We start from the raw sequence: 10,784 nt of genomic DNA on the forward strand, positions 1-10,784 counted from the left end.
TCGATGATTTAATTTTCATGTGTGCACATGAAGAGTTGAGGATGTCAACTGATAAAGTGAAGATTGTGAACCTTGTTCACACTCCAAAGGACAACCATGTTGTGGTTGATCAGTTATCTGTGGTTGCTTGTAAGCAGAAGAAAAACTCAAAATTTTCTTCTTTTAAAAATGCTAACCCCAACGATCTCAAAAGTTTAAAGTCACCTCTGAAGCACCAAACCATTGTTATTTCGGCAAAGAAATTGGTCATTTAAGGAAAGATTGCACTGGTTTTCAAAATTGGCTTGTTAAGAAAGGTAATGAAATCAACGTTTATGTTTGTTTCGAGTCAAATTTGATTTATGTTCCTCCTTTTAGTTGGTGGTTCGATATTGGTTGCTCAATTCATATTCCAAATACCTTGCCGGGCTTCACAAAACTAAAGGAGAGAAATAATGAAGTTTACAATGTTTTTTTGTTGGGAATGAGAGCAAAGTAGCAGTCGAGTCCATTGGCAGTGTCTCTTTAAAACTTTCTTCTGGTTTTATTTTGTTTTTAAGTCCAGTACTTTATGTACCTTCTATGAGAAGGAATTTGATTCCAGCTTCTAGTTAGTTAAATCATGCTATACTTTTATTGGAGACAATGAAAGTGTAAGACTTTTCCATTCGAATAAATTAGATACCTTGCTTGGTTATGTTTCCCTTCATGTTGATATGTGGCAGTTGCAATGTGATTATTTACATGAATGCTTTACAGTTTGTCATATTCGTTCCAAGAGACTATCCCAAAATGAAAATTCTCCTATACTTTGGCATAAGAGACTCGGCCACATATGTAAAGAAAGACTTGTGATTTTAACTAACAAAATCTCATTCCATACCTTGATTTTGGAAGTCTCCCAACTTGCATTGATTGTTACAAAGGGAAAATGACCAATACCAGAAAATGAGGATCCACAAGAAGCAACCAACTTTTAGAGATAATTCATACAGATGTGTGTGGCCCTTTCCCAAATAAAACAATATGTGGTAACTCGTACTTTTTCACCTTTATTGACGATTTTTCAAGATATTGTTGTGTGTACCTTATATATGAAAAGTCTTATGTTCTTGATTGTTTTAAAATATACAAAATTAAGGTTGAAAAGCAACTTGAAAAGAACATTAAAATAGTGAGATCAAATAGGGGTGGTGATTATTTTGGCAGGTTTACAGAAACTGGACAACACAAGGGGGCCCTTGCATCTTATCTTGAAGCATTGGGGATCATTGCTCAATACACTACTCTAGGTACTCCACATCAAAATGGAGTGGCAGAAAGAAAGAATAGGACCTTAAAGGACATGATTTGATCCATGTTTTCAAGGTCTAAACTTCCAATTTTTATGTGGGGAGAAGCACTCAAAGCAGCCAATTATACACTCAATAGGGTTCCAACCAAGTTTGTCAAAGTTATACCTTTTGAAGCTTGGACAGGAAGAATGCCAAGCTTCAATCATTTTCATGTCTGGAGATGTAAGGCTGATACACGTTTTTATAATCCTCAAGAGAGGAAGTTGGATCTGAGGACTGTAAGTTGCATGTTCATTGGATATGCTGACAAGTCCAAGGGTTTTAAGTTCTGTTGTCCTGATTCTCACACTAGAATTCAGAAGACTAACAATGCAAAATTCATTGAAGACTTGGAAGAAGAAACAGTGCAACATAACAGCCCAAATTTCGAAGAAATTGGAAATGAAATTGGTCAGCCTTCTGAAACAATCGATGCACCGTTGCTCTTGAATCAAGAAAACTCTTTCACTCTCCCAATTGTTTTACAAGCTGCTCAGCAAGTGAACACCATATCTATTCTTGAAGCAATGCAATCAACAGTTCATGGTTGCAATCCTAAACCTCAAGTTCCTGAGCACCAAGTCTCTAAAGATGTTGTTCAACCATTACAATAAACGCAACTGCCTATTAGACAGTCAAACAGGTAAAGAAAACCCATGATCTTACCTAATTTTGTGCACTTACAAGAGACAAAATACAATATTGGAGATGATGATGATCCTCTCACCTTTAATCAAGCTATCAATAGCCCGAGAACAGATTTATGTCGTGCTACAATGATTGAAGAACTTGCAGTTATGGAAAAGAACCAAGTTTAGACATTGGTACCACTTTCATGCAATTCCAAACCCATTGGCTACAAATGGGTGTTCAAAACCAAAAGAAATGTAGAGGGAAAGGTTGAACGATATAAAGCTAGACTTGCAGCTAAGGGTTTTACATAAAGGGAGAGTATTGACTATAATGAAACCTTCTCACCAGTTTCATCCAAAGACTCCATGAGGGTGATCATGGCTTTAACAACCCATTTCAAGTTGGAATTACATCAAATGGATGTAAAATCAGTCTTCCTCAATGGTGTTTTGGATGAAGAAATAGTAATGGTTTAGCCACCAGGTTTTGAGAAGAAAGGGAATGAGTATATGGTATGTAAACTCAACAAATCGATCTATGGGTTAAAGCAATCATCCAGGCAGTGGTACATCAAATTTGATCAAGTTGTTTCTGCTTTTGGTTTTGAAGAAAACAAGATTGATGAGAATATATATCTCAAGGTCAGTGGCACAAAATTCATAATTTTGGTATTGTATGTGGATGATATCTTGTTAGTTAGCTCAGACTTAACTATCTTGCACACCACTAAGACCATGTTAACTGAAAGTTTTGAAATGAAAGATCTTGGTGACGCGCACTTTGGTCTTGGCATTGAGATTGAGAGAGACAGATCCAATAGGATGATAAGGTTGTCCCAAAAGTCCTATATTGATAGAATCATGAAGAGATTCAACATGGAAAAATGTGCAAGTGGTGAGCTTCCCATTGCAAAGGGTGACAAGCTATGTACTGATCAATGCCCTAAAAATGATCTTGAGAAAACTGGAATGAAGGATAAGCCTTATGCTTCACTTGTTGGCAGTATCATGTATGCTTAAGTATGCACAAGTCCTGATTTGGGGTTTGCAGTTAGTGTTTTAAGACGTTTTCAATCTAATCTTGGGACTTCTCACTGGACTGCAGCAAAGAAAGTACAGAGGTACTTAAAAAGAATAATGAACCTTGCATTGGTATACCAACAAGTTGAGAATTTGGAAATGGTGGCTTATTTTGATTTAGACTTAGCTGGATGTGTTGATGATAGAAAATCTACAAGTGGATATGTTTTCCTCCTTGTTGCCGGTGTAATCTCGTGGAAATGCTCCAAGCAAAAGGTGATTGCTTCCTCAACTTTGGAGGCTGAATTTATTGGTTGTTACACTGCCACCAAACAAGCAATCTGGTTAAGGAATTTTATCGTGGGCCTGAAGGTTGTAGATTTAATCAAAAAACCTATAACTATTTACTGTGACAACAAGGATGCATTTTTCTTTTATAGAAACAACAAGAGGTCCATCGCTTGCAGATTAATGGACATAAAATATTTGCATGTGAGAGATGAAGTCAAAAAATGATTGATCAACATAGTTCATATTGGAACTGATTTTATGACAGATGATCCAATGACTAAAGGCTTACCAGTGGGAGTGTTCAAGAAACATGTCTACAACATGGGAATACAAGAAGATTTTGGTTCTGTTAATGAGTGGGTGTAGTCACCCATTGCTTGTTTTCTGTTATGTTTCTTTTTGCTTAATTGGATGCTTTCGTAATGTTTTGTTCTCATGTTATCTGATTGAAATAATATGAGCTATGCTTTTGTATGAGGCTCAGTTCAAGAGTTGAATTTTGTTTTATCAACCTGAAACTTTTGAATTCTGTCAAACAACACAGTGCTTATGGATTAGATACTTGTAATCATAAAGTGCACATGTAGAAGGAATTACACACTGCATTTATGATTCAGTATTCAAAGTTATAAGTGATAGGTTGTTTAAGGTTTAATTGCAACTTCCGGGGACTCAGTGATCACCTTAGTCTTAACCATTGTAATGTCATTCTTCTTGGACACTCAAGTGGGAGAATGTAAGATGTGAGTGTCAAGGAAAATGAGTTCTTGTTCTCGACAAACTGGTAGCTTAGATTATGAGTGATCATGTTGAGAAATCTTGTTCCTACTTGGCTAAGATTAAGAGTCCTAATAACATGCAATTATATTCAAGTAACCTTATCAAGTTTTGACAAGAGTTCAATATCAAGAAGGACTATACCGAAACTCTAATCAGTGTGGAATATCCAAGGTATCATTTAATAGGCCTGATATCAAGGAAGATTGGAAAAGCACCTGCACGATGCTTTTTCAGGAAGCACTTTACGGAATTGCAAACCATTCAAAACATGGAAATAGTTGATGGACGTTACGGGGGCCACCAAACAGCTTCAAGGTGTGATGACCACTAGAACAGAGGTTAGTGCGTCTTTTTTGCATGTCCTACACAGTCCAGGCACATGTCTTAGTTTCCTTACGGTTCTATGATATTTGTCTCCTCACAATATCAATGCTTACGACGAGAACAGGAAGCAGATATTTCCCACAAATGCACAAAGAAAGAAACCTTTTTCGGAATCCTGCAAAAAGTGTGACCGCACCTGCTCCCTGGTCAACTTCATCAGTTCTTCATGCCTGAAATGCTTGTAGTTTTCAGTCATCTTCTTCCTTTTTAGAAGTGCAACGTTTTCCTCCTTTATTTCCGAGTTCCAAATAGCATGTAACAAGGCGGGATCGGGCCTTCGTCAACTTGGATGATTTCTCAATTAACAAAAACAAGGGGAATTAGCCATCGGGTTTGCTCTTTTTGCCTGCGGGACCATCAAATAGCTAGTGTTGTGTTCGAAGCCATCACTAAAACTGGATGCAGTTTTCATACGCTCGTTCATGGTCCGTTGTTCTTAATCTGTCTTGTTGGTGTGAGCAGGATTGACGACAACATGGAAGAATCATTGGCAAATGTTGATATTTTCCTGATGATCTTCATCTTCTTTGTGGCTTAAATCTTGGTACCGAAAAACTGAAAAGTGAAAACGCGACAATAGAATTCTTGATGATGGGTTTTTTAGGATTCTTCAACTCCACGTGAAGTCGAGTATTGAAAGTAAAATAGGGTTCTTTGTTCTGTATACTTGATGAGCTTCCGGTATACCCATTTTTGGATTCTCAATTGTAGCCTGTACGAGAATTTATATCATACAATTTATCTTCTAGCTGATTGTAAATCTCACTATGTTAACCTAACTCTACATGTGACGCGACTATAAAGCTACAGTTTTAGATATATGTCGATTGAAAGAGTTAAAAAGCAATAAGATTGATTGTACAATCAAGAGGTTTCAGGGCTGGGTACTGCTACTGGCTCTATCAGTCAAGGCAACTTAGGCAAGCATTCAATAATGGTCCAAGCTTTAGTCCAACTCATGTCCTTTATATCTCAAAAATGACAATAAAATTTTGGGTAAACTGCTGATTAATTTACGGATTATAACTTGAGTGAAAATTATGTTTCAAAACTATTTTTTTCGGTAAAACAAGTCCCTAAATTCATTAAAAACTGCTAATTTCATCCTTAGTATTATATTTAAAACTATTATAACTCATTTTTCGTCAACTTAAGTCACATGATTTGCACGTAACACATTTTAGAAGCTAATACCATCACTTCCTTGCCTATAAGCCTTTAACGTTGCATATTGGTTGAGAACCTAATTTCTAATTTACCCTTCCAAGTTAACTTTGTACTCTTTTTTTTTCAAAAAAAGAAAAGAGAAGATAAGTCCTTAAACACATGCAAGTCACATGATTTAAATTAACAAAAAAATTAATAAATTAGCCTTTTTTTTGGTGTAGCACCTCCAAAACTAGAAAAGTATTTGATTTTTTTTTTTAAATAACCAAGTGCTTGTGAGCGTAAGTGCTTCTTGCACAAGCCATAGGTTCCTACTTGATTGTTAAAGGGGTGATGTTATCCATACATGTATCTCTCACACACCTCTGATAATTTATGTCTTTTGATCTTTTTCAATTAATTCGATTAAACAAACGGAAATTGCGAGGATTGTGTGGAAGGTAAAAAGAGACGTGTGGATAGCACCACCCTTAATAAAATTGAAAGTTTTGGCCTTTATGGATACGACCTTGGGAGCCACACGCATGGTTATGCTACATTGTGAATGTGTTATCTTACGCGACATACTCTAATCAATATCTTAATTACGGCTGATGCGTAAGGCAACACACTCAATAAGATAACAATGCTATCTTATTTAGAGTGTCTGTCTACGAGTGTGATGCCTTATGCAACGCAGATGCCAGACAACCGTGCCCAAAACTTTGATTTTTGCTGAAGTAGGAAGGGTAACGGAAGTTAGAGCCAGCAATGAGAGGTCAGAAATCAGGAGATGGACAAAGACAAGTGAGTTCATGTTGCAGCACAATTTCTGTGAGTGTTAATGGATGCAAAAACGATGGGAGCCATTAATGGCAGACAAAAGACCAAAATTCAAGTCTCCAAGTCCATGATATATTTCATATAAGATTGGGTAGGTGGTGGAAGGTGTCCTTTGAAAAGACTACATGCTAACTAACACATGGTCCGTGGAATTTGACACTACTAGAGCAACAGGCTTATGTCTCTCCAATATCAAATTAGATTATCTTACAATAATATATCTTCGGTTACACAGTAGAATCTTCGCTTCAATACAATCGACATTGGTACAGTGTTACTCCCTTATTAGCGGACACTTAGAGATAAACTTGTCACATGGTAGTGTAAAGTGTGGAGCAAGAAAGAAATTGTAGAGTTGAAAAGGATGGATTTGGTTGTAGTGGACAATGGACATGTGGGAGATGATTGTCTTATTTAGTATGATTTTTTCTAAATGTATTTAGGGCTTGTTTGGAGTACTTTTAAAACGATTAAAATAGTTTTTACAAAAAAAAAAAAATTTTGGTTCCAAAATCACTTGAAGTTGGTTCCTATTTTCCCTGTAATAAGCACTAGTTATATACTTCTTGTAGGAAACATTTAAGTGTTTTTTCATGATTCACTTTCAAATTTGCTAAGCATTAGTTCAAAAAATACTTTCACCAAAATCAAAAGCGTTTTTAGTCATTTTATAAGCACTTCCAAACGACCCTTAGTATGATTTTGAATTGAATCATTTTGATGGTTGTTGCCTGCTTTGATTCCATTTACTTCACATATTTTGTTCTTATAAACAGACTTTCGAACTCGAAACTTCTTACTCGTGAATCAAATTAGAGTTTACGTAGAGCAAAATACACACAAGCATGCAAAACTTACAAAGGACTAGTTAATGATATCATGACCTAACAAAAAAAAACATTATACATTAATACAATTATTAGCATTCCATTATCACTAATTATATGCACAAATTGTAGACCTAATAATAATAAAACCGAATTATTATTCATGCAAATAAAGTTGAAAATATTGGTGGACCAACCAAACGCCCTAATCATATTACATTCAGAATATTCATTACTAAATTTTCAGGCTGATGCAGATCAATGATTAGCTTTAGCCACATAAACTTGAAGAAGATGATCCAAAACATTTTATATTTACAAAAAATTAATTAAACATATCCAGCAGCATTAATCCATCAAATTAATGATTGATTATATATTAAAAATGTTGTGTTTTGCACTCTTTATCAAGCCGATGGAATTTGGTGTGGCCCGGTGAGGCACTTTGGAATGGGTGATGGTGGACATAGTTACGATCATCGGCTTTGGTCATGCCACTAGACACTTGATTAAGGCATTGCACAATGATCCGAACACTTTGTCGCATCTTCTCAATACAGATACAACAACGATCATAACAATCTTAGAAATGATGAATATTCGAGTCAACGTTCATAGATTTGGGTCCTACATTAATAATTAATTTCTATCATTGATTAAATTTTATTTCCAACGAGAGGTTAGCAATTTTTCTCATTCGAGCAATATTATAATCTAACTAGAAAAATGACTTTTACATAGTTTTTTTTAGATAATTAGATATAAGATTAGAATCATAGTCAATTACTGAGTTTAACTTGAAAATTTTGCTTAGTAGTTTAAATCCATTAACTTTTGATCCAACTAAGCAGCATTTCTATATTGCAATGGTGACTCAGCCCTATTTGAACCTACGTATGAAGCTCGTTAATAGAAATCACATGTTTAACAAGGTTCACTATTAATGTTCTTTCGAACCTACATATCAGATTCAGATTCATTAATCTGATATACCAAACCAAAACCCTAGCTTCACTAAATTAAAAATCTACGAGAACAAGTTTAGTAGTGAAGAAATTTAGAACTCAGCTCGTATAAATAAAATTATATAAAAAATTCAAAGTTCCATTGTTCAAATAGCAACGACTTCGAGATTTCAAATAGGTTGAAATTTTCATATCACATTCCAAACTAAGAGTTTGCTATCAGCATAAGACGTTTTATCGTAGTGACAGAAAGTAGTTATCTTTATGTACTTTTATGTGAGTTTGATTTTCACCAATTTTTCGGCACACTAAAAATTTTCTCAAATCTTGGGACTCAAATTCATAGAGTTTTTTTTTCTTTTCTTTTGTTTTTGTCTCAATGAAATTTGCATCGAATAAAGCAAAAGCTAATTAAAATAGTTTTCAAATGAAGTGTGCATATATTAAAAAAAATGTGCATCAAATATTTTTCTCTAACTAAACTAGAGATGAGAGATGTCGAACTTGTGTACAAACGATATGAATATAAATATACATGTAATGGATCTTTTACAAAATTATAAACCATTTTTTTATGGGTGCAAAAATCATGTCCTAGGATGCTTGATAACCAAGACAGATTCTGAGGGGAGGAAAAAAGTGACAGAAAATACCAAGAATAAACTACAAAGAGGAAAGCTTGGAGCTCACAGTTTGCTATCCTGAGAGAAGCATTTGCAGATATGGAAGAAGCCAAAAAAATCCAATATCTTCCTTTTCATTCTTATTTCAAGCAAATATTCTTCTATTTTGTGGGTAACCCTACAAATAATTATGGCATGGTTGGACCCTTTCCCTTACGTATGAAGTGCGAAAAATAATATCACTTCATCACCATCCAAATTTGTCATGCTGATATGATGTTAGTGGTAGGTGCAAATTGGAAAGATTGATTTTCAAGAAGATTGCCGCTGATCTTAAAGCAAAATCAAGAACCGGCGGTAGAGAATTTTTCGTTTGTTTTTTTCTGTAGACGGCTAGGGTTTTTCAATTCTTATCTTGTGGCATAGGTTGATCCTTAGTTATATATCATGGTTTGAGACGAATGGTTTTTAAAATCCATAATCTTCTTGTTATATACAGTGTATATATTAATGCAATATTATATATATTCTTCACTCATTGATGTTAGTTAACTGAAAATTGAATGAAATACTTGCTGAGTATAATCTTTTTTTAACACTGTTTCGCTCTTTATACGTAAGAATTCAAATATTTTCTATAATTATGCGATTGTACCGAATGTGTACTACCCGTCTACATTTCCAATCTAATGCTTTTTGATCATTACCTTAATTCGCTCACTAATCCCAAAATTAATACTTTGTTTAGGCTTGGGCATGCGTGATGCATAATATATACTTTTAGTATTCACAAAAGGTTAATGGGAACAAGAACTAGCTAGACTATTTCTACTTAATGATTTTCTTAATCTCATCGGTTACTTTAAAACAGCTGAGAGCCGTAGCTTGCCACCAATTGTTTTTTTTTAATAATAAAAAAAGAGGAAAACGGTTGAGAGAGATGTAAATTTGTCCATACAATCGACTTGATAGGCACTATTAGATTAGGATGATGTCCCTAAAAATTAAACCAAATGAATAATTAAGGTGGTGAGCCATGCAAATTTTAATTAATGAATTAATTAGCATGAATTATGAGTCAGATTGAGATAATTGAGAAAAGAGAGACAGGGAGCATATTATGGAAAAGCTAAGTAAAAAGATGAAGAACCAAGTGAGAAGGAGGCCCCTCCACCCACTATAAGCATGTTTATTATCTAATCACTCATGATAAAAAGCAAACCAAATAGACGTTAATGGTGATTTTGATAGAGATTAAAGTCTCCGTTCAAAGGTTTAATTCTGCTTACTTTTTGACTGCATGTTAAAGGAGCAGTTCACCAAATTCTTAAAGAATGAGACTTTCTCTACAAAATTTTACTCATCGAATCTCTTCAAACGCATTTCAGGAATAAACGTTTATGTTCGTTTTTTACTATGTTACCAATTCATTCATGTTATAGGACTGTATGACAAGTCATGTCCGAATATACTTCTTTCAAAAGTGCACATAAAAAGCCTAAGAAATTCATTGTACTAAGACTTGAAGGATCATCCAAGAATTGAAAGACTCGAAACTAGTTAAGAAGACTCAACTCAACAATTAAATACTCAGTTAATAATAACTCTTGAGAGTCATTAGCATGTTATTCACGACGTACATTGAATCTGTTATTCGCGACGTACGTTGGATCTGTAAAGCGAAAGCCATACACTATTATTCATTCATATAAAACATGAAGAAGTAACTATAGATTCGAAATATATATCAAATGCCTAGGGGTGGAGAAATCATGCTAATATTTATTGAACGCTTCAAGGTTATATGCACATGTACATTAAATGAAATACAGAGATGAGCGACTGCATATTGAATTGGACGGGCCATGTTATATTAGAGAAAATTTCCAATGTGTCAGGAACACAACGTACATCAAGTGTAATAATACAATCGGTTGATTTTTTTTTTCAAGTTTCCAAC

Source organism: Malus sylvestris, chromosome 7 (genome assembly GCF_916048215.2).
Source record: "Malus sylvestris chromosome 7, drMalSylv7.2, whole genome shotgun sequence".
Classification (NCBI taxonomy): Eukaryota; Viridiplantae; Streptophyta; class Magnoliopsida; order Rosales; family Rosaceae; genus Malus; species Malus sylvestris.